This window comes from Anarhichas minor, unplaced genomic scaffold (assembly GCF_050575085.1).
Source record: "Anarhichas minor isolate MPS153535 unplaced genomic scaffold, ASM5057508v1 ptg000045l, whole genome shotgun sequence".
NCBI lineage: Eukaryota > Metazoa > Chordata > Actinopteri > Perciformes > Anarhichadidae > Anarhichas > Anarhichas minor.
Window position 1 is genome coordinate 754137 of NW_027466491.1, and position 9966 is coordinate 764102.

Consider the following 9966-nt stretch of genomic DNA (forward strand, 5'->3'; position numbering starts at 1 on the left):
CCAATTACAAAACCCCAGTAAAACTCAATTAGGTGTTTCATGTATATTTAACTAGCTTTTCTTTACTTTTTTAATTGAGAAATATTAAGTAATATTTACACAATATATCTTTTATCTACTACTACTCTACACAACTATTCAAATATGAATGTTGCATTTTTTAAACTGGGCTAGTTATTTAATAAAATTGTCTTAACATAAGGCTTCTACAAAACATGAAACATCTTATTTTAAACTACAGCAGCTTTACTTGTTAACTGGTGAAAGAGGTCACTGCTGACAGACACACATATACCAACATATATAATCTGGTTGGCATTGCCAGACAAAACATTTCTAAATCAGTGCTGCCAATAAGAAATTTAAGAACACAAACGTTTAGTCATTTAACAAACTTTTAATTTGAAACAATGGGTATTGCTGGACAACACTTGGATACACATAGATATAGCCCATGAGCAGAAGGCAGGCCTTTGCCACACTTTGACAGTCATCAAGAACCTCTTTTCCCTCGATGACGACGAACACGATTGTCAGGAGTGATGCCTTTCTGTGTTGCATTTCCATGGATGACAAGGATCTTCATGACATGTTGAGCATAGTCCTCTTCAATGACATGTTTGAAATTCAAATTTACTAATGTCCATTTTTACGTCTTCGAGTCTGATGTGTTCTCAAAAAAGGACAATAGTGGGGGAAACTAACAAAAATATTGAAAGTGTTCAAATGCGTCATTATGTATCTATTCTCAGTGTATATGAGCCCAACACAATTTTATATAATATCAATATATGATATCCAAACTTTACCAGGCTGGGTGATTCCAGCATGGGTCTTGGTTCCTGCAACTCCGCCCTTTGTCCCAAGTATCTCCAGAAAGTTGGTAGTGCAATTCTCCAATTTCGACAAAAAGGTTCGCTCCAGATGAACTGTGGTTATTCTTCTGAACTCCTCATTGATCTGAAACAAAAGACAATAAAAAACAACATGATCAAGATGAGGTACCTAAAACAATTAATGCAGTAGTCCTCCCAGTATAATGTACTATTGAGCAGCAACAAACTACGACTTTAAATGTATATGTCAAGTTAATTAAACTATAACAGTACTAAGTTGATTTTACCTTGTGTCAACTGTTGATGTCAACTTGCTGAGAGTGAACGTCCTTTAATATTCTGTGAAATATATAAAGAAATTATGTTAAAACATGAACACACAACATTAAATCTGAATTTGGCTTAAATCTTCATATTGATAGCATGTTTTATCCCCACACAAAAAAACAGCACATAAACAAGCCACCATAACGTTAATACTGAGATACACAGCAGGCCTGGTCATGTTGATATGCGACACTAACTCAACACAGTACTGGCACCTTGTTTCATGCCCAAAGCCTTCATCATCAAGGACACCACATTGGATAGAGACATAAGAGACCAGTTTAAAACTGATGACAGAAATATAAGTTACTGTAAAAATATGTCAGAATATGATAGTGACAAAATAATGTTAAGTGTATTAGACTCGCTCTAAAGTCACTAATTCCACCACATATGGGATATTTTTTAGCACATTTCCCTCATTCGACCTCGGCTGCACTTGAGGATGTCCGAGAGAAAGCGCGCTGTGTGCGTGACTCAGCACAGCAAAGCACCTGTGTGGCAGAAGTGGGCTTCACTTAACCGAAGTAATTCAGCCCCCCTCCCCCCCACGTCGACGGAGCGCAGCCGGTCGAGCACCGTGTCCCCAGGCCAACAACTTTTCAAGGGAGAACCCTGTAAAGTCGCGACCAAAACCACCAAAAACAGCCACAAAATGTAGCGCCGTGAGCCATGTCTGTAATGCTGCCCCAAGTTAGCTAGCATGATAGCCTAACTAGCTAGCACGCTAAACTGACCAGTTCGCTACTCTTCAGTGTTCACAACTCAAACACAGACTTGACCGAAGGCTCAACAGCAACGTAGAGCATTAATTAAACATATAACCTACCCCAATGGCTCCCGTCCATGAAGTTCCTCTCCTCAGGTGAAACGCTGCCGTCCTTGTTCAGGTTCTGCTGTTCCGTCGTCTCGTTGACGAAAGGAGCGCGAAATCTCCTCTGACGTCACCCCGAGTATGCGCTATAGGTTGCCAGGTTTTACTCGTATTACCCAAGTACATTTTACTTTGTTGTGTCAGGTAGTGCATTCAATACAGTAGTTTAGTAGATATTACTTGGTGTGAATGATTACAATTTACTTATAAAAATGAGGATACATAATTACAAACAAATACCAAGTAACACATTAAGTAAAAGGTGATATTTTAAAGTAAATGCACTGAAATGATAATTTCTTGTAAAATTTACAAAAATAATCGAGGTAATAATTACAAGGCCAAAAACTCATTTTTTTCAGTTACTGTCATGGAGCCAGAAGGTTAGCCAGAAGGTTAAGAGAAAGGAAGGAAACCGAGAAGCCTTTTCAGCTCTCTGAATATCAGTCAGTTGCTCGCCACTGAGAGGAAGGAATACGGACAATACGGACATCTCTGTCTTAATGCTGGAGCTGAATAGAGTCAGAAGTTAATTGCTGTGCTGATAACATTATAGTAACATTTCTCATTCTGGCCCTCAGCAATGACAATATCTTCTAATTTTGGCTTTCATTGAAAACAATATCAATGTGGTACAAACGGTTTGGAATACAGATGCATATAAAATGTCCTCGGCTTTTTTGACTATAGCCGACATTGTTTGTTCAAATGTGAAAAGTGAAATCACGTATGACAATACCAAGCATTGCCTTCCATTAACAATGCATTTTCTTTCAACAGACACGGTAGCGGCCAAATAAGGCTGTACTTATGCACAGCAGCTCTTTGAGCAAACTACTAACATCAGCATGCTTACATGCTCACAACATGCTGCAGGCATGACGTGATTTTGTGGGCCAACCCTGGAAGTTAGCGTCACACTAGCTCCCTCTAAATAAGACAATATGGATAAGAAACTCTGTGGCTAACAAACGCTTCACAAACGCTTATACTTAAAAGTTGTATCCAGCAAAGATAAACTTAACAAATAAACAGCACTTTTATGATTTTTGAAGAGTCAATGCAATCGACAGAAGTAAAAAGCTAAATTCAGGCTGTAAACAAACTACTGTACAGGGTCGCATGAGTTGTGAAGGTGGACTATTTGGCATGATGAAGACCGCCTTTTAAACTGCCACTTAAAAGCTTAAAGATTCCCGAGGGGGGTATTTACTGACATATTTTATGTGAAAGTACAAACCATTAAAATCTCTTAAGCTTGTGTTGACCACAGATCTTATTTCAGGCAACAGAAGAAAAAAAAAACATTCAAAAAAACACATTGATTTAGAGATGAGGGAGCTGGAAATGGAAAAATGCTGACTTATTTCTCGGTTTAAGAACTAATTCCTGCAGCACTCTGGGACAATGCCAGCATGCCAATGTTTATGCTGCATTCATGTTATGTGGGCAGAATGGGAGAACGAGAAAAACTGCCAGTAACCGACTTGGAAGTTCATGCATTCACACATTATTCCGAGATAGTTAGCCCCCCTTCTAGCCTCGTAGCAATCTAAATAGATTCTGCAACGGGGAGACTTGGGCACCGCAAGCTTTCTGGTTTCCATTTGTATAGTCTGAGTAGTATTGACCAATCACGTTTGAGCAGGCTTTGGTTAAATGCAGGTAAACAGTCTATGTTGAGTGCATTGGCCTAAATGCAATCTCGGAACTCACCGGCTATTATCTAACAATGATTTCGATTTTATGGGGGGGTTTCAAATCCTCCATCGCTCTAACGTCAAGTTGACCCGAGTGCAGTAGCCGGTGAACCCCTCGTGCCCGTTTTCTCTTCTTACAGCAAATCAACATCTCGGCACAGCTATTTGACAAATGGGAAGTAGCTAAGGGATAATATGCCTTCCAGCAGCAGCAGGGGTGAATGCTGATCCCAGGGACATGGGGGGGGGGGGGGGGGGGGGACATATTTCAATCAATCAATCAATCAATCAACTATCAAAGACAAAGTGTTCCTCTGCTTTAGTAGTTTGCTATACTGTATGCGTGTGTGGATAAAAAAAGGTTATAACACAAACATTACATTAGCTGGCTTTAACTTGTGCTGCATTTTCTTGTTGTCGCAATAGTCAAGCTACAAATTCAATGGAGTCAACTTTCTAACCTTTTTTTTCCCCAACCTCCAACCGTCTTTGTTTTTTTTTGTTGTTTTTTTAAAACACAGCGCAATGTGTTGTTTGCCCTCCACGGCAAAGATTTGCTGAGCTTGAGCACACACAACATGCATCCAATGACTCGGATCTGTATTTGCTCGGGGCTGTTTGTCTGTCACCTGCCTCTGACCCCTATCATGCCGGATCACAGATTATCACCATAGTGATGGACTGGTTGGACCAGTCAAACATAGCGCCTCCTTCTTATCCCTCTCTGCTGCCTCTTCCTCAGGATTCTAAATTGCTGCTTATTTTCAGGACACAGAAACAAGCAGCATTTTTAGAAAATTGCCACTTTTTTTCCAATGACCCGCACTATATGCCGTACAACATTTTGGATCCTTCTGTTTGGATATCTTCTATCCTCCGATTGCATACCTCTCTTCCCCACATCAATATTTCTCCACCCCCAATCCCTGTTAATTAGGATTTCACACGGCATCCGTCGCAGCTGGGTGCTGCAGGTAACCTATTTGCATAGATTGTTCCAGAATGGTAATTGAATGGGGTGCTCTCAGAAATCATGACAGAAATCATTTTGTGTTGCTTTGTTGTGTGTATCGCTCTATTCATGGCAGATGAAAGAGGTTTTATTATCCCATTATGGGGCTATGTTGCAGTGACGCGACGGCTACCGCTTCCTCTCAATGCCACGTTTTACTGGGAGAACTTTTTTAATAGGATCCCGACAATGACAATTATCTGCAGGCAATTCTCTTTCTTGTGAACGAGGTCCCATTAATTGCATTTACAGACTCCAAAATGAAGTATGGCGAATGCTTTAAGTCAACGACTCCCCAACTAATTTGCATGGTAATGAATATATTTCTCTGGGAATTTGAAATCATCCCATATGGGCTTTTTTGGAAGCATTGCTAGGGAGATGCTTGGAAATCGAAGTCAGGGAATAGGAGGCGAGCGTGAAGCAAGGCTCTAATCAAAGCCATTGTGTGTAAATTTCCCGTTGGTTTAAATCTGCCACGCTAAGTCTAAAGCCTGTAAAAGGGCCATTTATAGAAGGAAAATTGTGCCTCCTTACACAAGCTTAACTGATGGGCATTGTTTTACAGTAATAACACTGTCTCAGAGAAAACAAATCCCTTTTTGAAAACATGATTGATTTCTAAATGGGTTAAGAACTTTCTGAATTAGATTGTAAACAAATGCAACGCTAAAGATTTACATGTGGAGTAGAGGGAAGATTTCGTTTTCCCATCATGCTTCCGGCTGTTTGGCAATCTGCTAGCTCATCATCTATATCCGATCAAGAACAGCCACCTTGTTGGGTATTAGATCAATCCCAGACAGACAGGCAGCAGTCTAATCTCTCCTCATAGCCTTTCACCTGCCTACATCTCCGATCTGAGAGGTTTCTAACTTTCCTGACCACGGTGCTCAGCCATTCCTCCACTCCCTTTGCATAGTATTTTTCCAACCCCGATGCTCAGCTTCTATCTCAACTCTTTCCTCGACACTGTACATTCCCTTCAGACCGTTTCCATTCTGTTGCCCCCAGCTTTCCCCTCCAGCATTTTAATATCCTCCTGTCTACTCGCTCCCCTAGCCCCTGGCCTCCACATCGCACCCTTTCATATTTTCTGTCAAACCCCAGGACCTCTTCTTTTGGCCGAAATCTACCCCAGCCTCTCTTTCATTCCGCAGACCTCTTTCCAACTGTGTCTCCTTGGCTTGGCCCAGACTTTTGCACATTTTACTTTCTCTCAACCGCGCGATAGAAGAGACTCATGAAGTGCAGGAATCAGTATTTTTGGAAAAACAAACACAAATTGACAGACCTGAATCCTCAGGGAGGCTTTATGGATTCTCAGCGCGGCGTTGAGCAAGAGCCTCGTGCAGCCATGCGAGACCAGCCACTAGAAGGCTAAATACAAAATAACCCCGAAAGAGATCCGAAGATATGGGATATGTGACTGCACTATCTAACAATCTCAGTCGGCTAGAATAGCAATATACAGTAAACCCGGGGGATGAAAGCCTGCAGGAGGAATGGGTAGTTTGGTGGGTTTTTTTGGTTTATATGTGATCATCTGGCAAAGATTGGAAAGGTGTGATCATTTATTTTCTAGTGAATTCCTGTTGGAGTGCAACAAAACCTGACCTTGCCCAGCCCCGTCCTGTTCTTCTATTGCACCAAAATGCGTTGACAGCCAAACAAATGTAAATGCATGGCAAAACAGTCTGCCAGCCATACTGTGGAGTGCGCCGGGAATTGGCCGGCTCCCAGCTGACTGAATGAAAATCTGGTTTGATCCAGGGGACAAGCAATGCCACAGAGCCTGTGTGTGTGTGTGTGTGTGTGTGTGTGTGTGTGTGTGTGTGTGTGTGTGTGTGTGTGTGTGTTAGCTGTGTAATGTGAAGAGGCGGAGGAGAGCTCAAGGAAATCGCTCCGTAATCTACTTCACCATTCACAGTACCTTTCTTGCTCAGTCCATAATACCCCCAAATGGGTTTTACTGCCTGAGCTCAAAGCTAGCCAGCGAGCTCCGCAGACGAAGTCCCATTCCGATGAAAAATGCCAAACTGCAAACACTGCGGCAGAGATGCACACAAAAAAAAAATGACACACAAGTAAACGAGAAAGTCTCTACGTCTGGCTGGAAGTAATTAGAGAAGGTTGAGTTGGTGGGTATTGCTGTTGGCATATCAGTCTATAGAACTGAAGTGCTGTTTTCACCCAAATGACCTGCCAACGTCTCCTCCGTCTCTCAAGCAAAAACACAATGCACTGGCAAGACAGCGAGCATGGGAGATGGAGGGAATAGTGATAGCGAGAGAGCAAGAAAGAGAGGGGATCAAGAAGCAAGGAGAAGTGATAAAGGCAAAAACCTGTGCATGTGATATTCAAAAGGGAACACAAGAGATTAAGTGAATGGCAGACAGAAAAAAAAAAGGAGCTGCACACCCACACTGTTTATTTTCTGCCTCGTAATTACTGGAATGATTAATGACGGCCATCAGGAGTTTTCATAGCATGAGAGATGATCTTACAGGAGCTGTAAAGTTTGTCGGCGCCGCTGTTAAGTTTTGTCATGCCTGGGTTATTGACATTCATGTTGTGTCCATCCGCTGTTCACAATCCTGTCATAACTGTCAGGACCTTATGACTGGGGACGGGAGGAAGTGCTGAGTCTGTGCATAATAGCTCAGTGTTATAGAGATCGACACAGAGGGGTAGGTTTTTAAATGGGCTACTTTTTGTGTGTGGGAACAGGTCGGATGCTACGGTTTGTCTCCACATTGCCAGTCCAGTCTGTTTGCTTCCTGCAAAATTGGTTAAATGGAGTATTGTGGTGAGTCATTGAGCTGAACTTGACTGTATGTAGTCCATTCGAATTGTGCTCATGGCCATCTCTCTCCTGTACATGTTATCTATTGTCAAAGAACTGAAAACAGGAAGCCTTATTAAAGCTGTTATCGAAGCTTAGCATTAAGACTGTCCAAAGGTAATGAAAGAGTTCCGGCACATATATCCTTTCGCATTGCTGCAGATTAAACTACCCAACAGCATATAAACAAGTTAACATTAATACAACATTGAGACGTCTACAGCAGTGAAATGCAACATGCACAGTAATGCACCTGTAACTTTACTCCAACAACGTCATAGTACAATAAAAAAATACTATAGCTAATAGGTAATAGTACAAATAAAAATACTGTCAGGAAACATTTTACTGCATTATGAGCATAATTAATTAATCTCTTAATTTCTTTTTGCAAGATAAGAGAAGTGGGAAGCAGACAGTCAATCATACATCTAGAATTTGTATAATTCACTATTCCTGTCCACATTTCAAATTTCATCGTGAGTGGGGAAACTACACAAAATCACAACCTGCGCATGAAAGGACATAATTGCGTCAACAACACCCTGTGCGTCACATGATTTGACTACACTGAGAAATGTATTGCTATCGATTAGGCGTGGTGTTCATTATTTATTTTAAATGTCAAAACCACCTAGAGTGGGCTTAATACTCAAACAGAGTCAGAAAAACAAATGATCATGCTTCCTGCTGAGTCATTGTTTTCATGCGGGGGACACCTGGAAAGCATGATGCCAGAGAGAGAACATCAGATTAATATCAGAACAAGACATTTACAATGATCCATTGTTTCATGCCTCTCAGGCAATTAAGCAGGAAAAAAAGCATTTATTTTTAATGTTGCTGGCATTGCAATACTGATTCCTAAAGGCAGGACTCCATCTTGGCTATCTGTAATGCAACACTGTCACTTACTTCACCTCACTTGTTTGTTTATATAGTGATGCAGAGGACTTGGGGTGAAGACTGTCATCCACATTTCTCCATTCGAGTTAAAGTGACAAGCCTGCATGTGTGTGTATGTGTGTGTGTGTGTGTGTGTGTTTGTGTCTCCAGGTGAAACTCCAGCCTTTGTCAATCTGTAGGTGGACAGCGGATAGGATTCTTCTTCCACCTCAATTGGCCTTGTGAGTGTGTCTGCGTGGGTTTTTATGCATGTGTGCACCCATCAGGGGATGTGTACGTGTACCTGACAGCATACCTGTGTATTAGATTTGTGGCTGTGTACCACTGTGTGTTAGCTTGGCTTTGTGCATGCCTGTCAGACTGTGAATAGCTTCTGGGTGTGAAGAGGGACCGACTCCAGGCTGGCAGCCCACGGAGGGAGCTGTTTGGGGGGCAAATATTGCCGAGGTGTAAAAGCTTCACGCTGGCAAAGTGGAGTGAAGGGCTGGAGCTGTCGGGTGTTTCTCTTTTTGTCTGTCTGTCTTTTTCTGCCCCTCACTGCTCCCTCTCTAATTGTATCTCCATATCTCATCTCGTCTTAAATAAGCAATGATTGCTGGCTCTCAAATTATGTCTCTTCTCTCCCATAAGTAACTTTAAAATGAAGAATTTCTGACAAGTAAAAAAAAGAAAAAAAAAAAGGAGACCTGATAATTCATTGCAATCCTGTTGAAATGGTTTAAGCACAGTGTAATAAGGGGTGATGTGAAAATAAGGACTGTAGCTCTCCTCTCAACCAGTATGATAGAAAAATAGCCTGAAATTAAAGCTGGCAGTCTGCAGCGACGCTATCATTTCACAGCCAGAATAATAAGAAAGTGTGTCACTGTCCAAATACTTGAGGAGCTTACTCTGTAAAGCCTTTCCCGAGCCAGGATCCCACAGTGGGAAGCAAAAACAAAAGCCTATATTTTAATGTCATTATTCTCCTGGGCAGAGCTTATGGGTAGAAAAGCTCCCTAATCATTACTCCACAGTCACCAATCGCAGTCTCAATCTTTATATGAGTCAAATGATGGTTTTCTTCAACCTCCCACCATCCTCGTTTCGAAACACACCATGGCCTGGCACAGTCGTGGTGCTGGTAAATGATGGCATTTGTCAAACTTAAACAGCATTGAGATGAGCTTTGCTTCACTGCTCTGCCGTTCCCCACCGGGAGCCAACACAGACACCACGCTGCTGGAGGCCCAGGCCGTATTGCCTGCAGGAAGGAAGGGAGGCACTGGAGATCTGAACCAGGACTGTGTACGGCAGACTGTCAGATCCTGCTGCAGTAAAATTAGGGGTTCTCTAAAGAGAATGTGGTGCTCGGAAACACTACAGCTTTTGTCCACAGGGACTACCAAAATCAATACAAAATTAAAGGTCCTTGTAGTAGCTTTAAATATGAATTCCGATCACTTTTTCTGAGGGAATATATACTA

At 41.9% G+C, this 9966-nt stretch overlaps 1 long non-coding RNA gene across 1 annotated transcript; it reads right to left on the reverse strand.

Annotated features, from left to right (window-relative positions):
• Nucleotides 1-763: 763 nt before the first annotated feature.
• Nucleotides 764-2100, reverse strand: LOC142971245 (uncharacterized). The gene is made up of 3 exons (XR_012959346.1): nucleotides 1993-2100; nucleotides 1124-1175; nucleotides 764-960 (listed from the first exon to the last, which is right to left on the reverse strand). It is a non-coding gene; the product is annotated as an uncharacterized LOC142971245 (long non-coding RNA).
• Nucleotides 2101-9966: the final 7866 nt, after the last annotated feature.